The following is a 3,229-nucleotide window of genomic DNA, read 5'->3' on the forward strand; positions in this document are numbered from 1 at the left end:
GAGTCAAAGATTGGGTATATTATCCCTGCCTCAAGATGCTTGAATATCTCTTTCTTAACCACCTCCTTGAGGTTTGGGTTAAGACGTCGTTGATGCTCAATAGAGGACATAGCTTGGTCTTCTAGGTGTATCTTGTGGGTGCATATGTCAGGAGAGATGCCTCTAATATCGGCCAAAGAATACCTTATGGCTATCCTGAACTTTCTAAGCTCGCTAAGCAATGCACTCTCTTCATGCTCTAACAAGTTATCATTGATGATTACGGGATATGAAGAGTTTAAGCCTAAGAAAGCGTACCTCCGCCCTGTTGGTAGAGGCTTGAGCTCAACAGGGGGTGCGTCAGCCTCATTCCAATCAGCAATCGAAGCTGCATTGCCTCGGAACAGCTCCCTCGGCCTTTCTTTTCTCGCGCGGTTTACCACTGACCTCGGCATAAGATGTCGCGGCCATGATACCCTGAGGTGTCTTGATAACATTGTATTTTGACCACTTTTATGGATCATAATTATGTATTAATGCAGGTGTTTTAACTCTGTTTTCAATTTTTTTAAAGTGTTTTCAATGTTTTAGAGTTTCAAAAGACTTTACAGGAAACTTGGGTAAAACATATGCAATTTGGAAATAATGAGCAATTTTGGATAAATGCAGATCGTCAGAAGTATGATAAGCGATAAAGACTTTCTCACCGTCCGATCACCCCCAAAATTTTAGACAACATAGAGGATCCAACCAGCTTTCTAATGCACTTGGTTTGGAGACAATACAACGGTTAGATCTTCAGATACTCCCGATGCAATAGACAGAAAATGCAGTTCCGGAAGAGAGCCATGAGCCGGGACCGCGGCCAACACCCATTTTCCCACGGGTAGAGCAACCGCGACCGCGAAACTTGGTCTTTCACTTTTGAGACGACTTAATTAAAGCCCATATCAATTCCTTTTGTTATTTTTGAAGCCCTAAGTGTCCAGAACCACCCCAGGCTGCTCCCCACCAATTTGCTCATTGTCCTCGATGAGCTTTGTCTTAGGTGCTGGAGCTTGTAATTCTTTTCCACTCCTCAAAGTGATGGTGTTCACATATTCCTTTGGGTTAGGTTCCGGCTTCCCTGGTAAAGCCGGATCTCTTGACGATGTTGAAGCTTGATTCTGCTTAAGCTCTCGTATATCTTGTTGCATTGTCGCGTGCTGGCTCTCAACTCGTTGTTGTCCCTGTAACAGCTGCTGTAGAAGTCCACAGAGGTCAGGTCCCATCTGATTCTGAGCCGTTCCCTGGTGCTGTTGTTGCTGACTCATCGGCTGTGGGCTGAACCCTGGTGGAAACTTGTGCTGTTGCGGTTGGCTGTTGAAGTTGTTGCTTTGAGCCGGTTGATTCTGATGGCCGTAACTCTGTTGTTGCCCACTGAACTGTTGCTTGGGCTAAAAGCTGTTCTGAAATGGAGCTTTAGGAGCATAGCTTTGTTGGTGTTGTTGAGCAGGGTACACTTGATCTTGAGGATTGGCTACATTCGGGTTTCGGTAAGAGAGATTCTGATTGTTCCCAAAGTTTTTAAACCTCTGATATCTTTGTTGATTCCCTACCTAGTTGAGCTCTTCTTGTGTGAGACCATCCTCATTCACATTGTCAAAGCTCGGCCCTTGCTCATCAAACTCTCCTACAAAGTGTATTGGCTTTTGTGTAGCCATGAGAACTTTGTCAAGCTTGCTTTGTAGCTCTCTAATGTCTTTCTCCATTCGCAACTCTTTACTGGACCCATCAGATTGGTTAGCTCTGTCGAAATCCTCTCTATAGGTATCATTAGACATCGCAAGATTCTCCACAAGCTCTATTGCTGCGTTTTTCTCCTTCCCAAGAAAGTTCCCATTTGAAGCTGTATCAAGTTGGTTCCTTATCTTTGGAAGTGCACCTCGGTATAAAGTACTCAGGAGGGATGCCTCCGAGAAGGCGTGGTGTAGACATTGGTTGGAATAGCTTCGAAATCTCTCCCAAGCTTCACTAAAACTTTCATTGGTGTGTTGTGTGAAGCTAGAGATCTGATTTCTCAGCTTGGCCGTTCTAGATGTGGAGAAAAACTTGGACAAGAAGGCGAGATTGCATTGTTCCCACGTTTGTATAGAGCCCCTTGGGAGATTCTTTTCCCATTGGTGTGCTTTATCACCAAGACTGAATGGGAACAGGCGTAGCTTGAAGCTGTCTTCTGATACCCTGTTTATCTTTGTCAGGTCGCAAATTCGATCAAATTGATCTAGATGCTCTAGAGGATCCTCTCTGGGTAGACTGTGAAACTTGGAATTCTGCACCATATTGTGCATGGATGCTTTAACTTCGAAATTATTGTTTTGCACAGGTGGTGCCTGGATCCCGGCTCTATACTGATGCGCATTTGCTCGGTCATTTTCTCCAACAAAGACCGGAGGAGGTTGTCTCTGAGCTGGTGGTGGAGGCGGAGGAACTTGCTGTGCTTGCTGGTTTTGTTGAGCAAGCCTTTGATTTCGCTGAGCCTATTGTTGATTAACATAGGCCTGCTGTTCATTCCTCTCGGATGAGAAAGCTGTTGATTAACATAACAATGAGAATTCAAGTTCATGCTCAATTATGCAATGCAAAGCCATACTCAGATCTATATCAACTCAACAAGGAATCTCCACAAGTTCTCCTCTCTCTCAACTCTTTCACATTCATTAAGCTTGTATCAGGTGAATCGAATGATGCAATGTTTAAACAAGCTAGCTTGGCTAGGGAGAGGCTATGAGAAAATGATCTCATCAGTTTTCAAGCGGGCTCAATGTAGCAAAAAGGATCTCTCTATGAATGATCAAACTTCGGCAGAATGCTAAAGGTAAAAAGCAGCCTATGCATACAAGGGCAAAAACTCATCCTACCCCACACTCAACTCAAAGCTTCCTCACTTTCTCACAGTCTCAAGAACCTTTCTTTTCACTCTCGTCATCGCCTAACTAGGGGACTCATTTTCTTTGCTCATGCTCAGGTCTCGGAGTTTACACTTTCATTAGCTCTTTTTCACTTTCTTTCGCAATCCCTAGCCTCTTTCTCTTTCTTTTCAAAACGTTTGAGCTATTTTGCTTCTTTTCACTTCTGTTTTAATTTCGAGGCTAGGTTTTCTTTTTTTCACAACACCAGAGCTTGCTTCCTTAATTTAAAAACTCCAAGACCGAATTCTTTTTCTTTCATTCCCCTAGCTATTTCCACTCTCTCTTTTCCACTCATCTCT

General features: G+C 43.7%; 1 non-coding gene across 1 annotated transcript; it reads left to right on the forward strand.

Annotated features, from left to right (window-relative positions):
- The first annotated feature begins 1,938 nt into the window (after positions 1–1,938).
- LOC112089476 lies at positions 1,939–2,045 on the forward strand. Its single transcript, XR_002901114.1, has one exon. It is a non-coding gene; the product is annotated as a small nucleolar RNA R71 (small nucleolar RNA).
- The last annotated feature ends 1,184 nt before the right edge of the window (positions 2,046–3,229 follow it).

Source organism: Eutrema salsugineum, unplaced genomic scaffold, assembly GCF_000478725.1.
Source record: "Eutrema salsugineum unplaced genomic scaffold, Eutsalg1_0 scaffold_12, whole genome shotgun sequence".
NCBI classification, from domain to species: domain Eukaryota; kingdom Viridiplantae; phylum Streptophyta; class Magnoliopsida; order Brassicales; family Brassicaceae; genus Eutrema; species Eutrema salsugineum.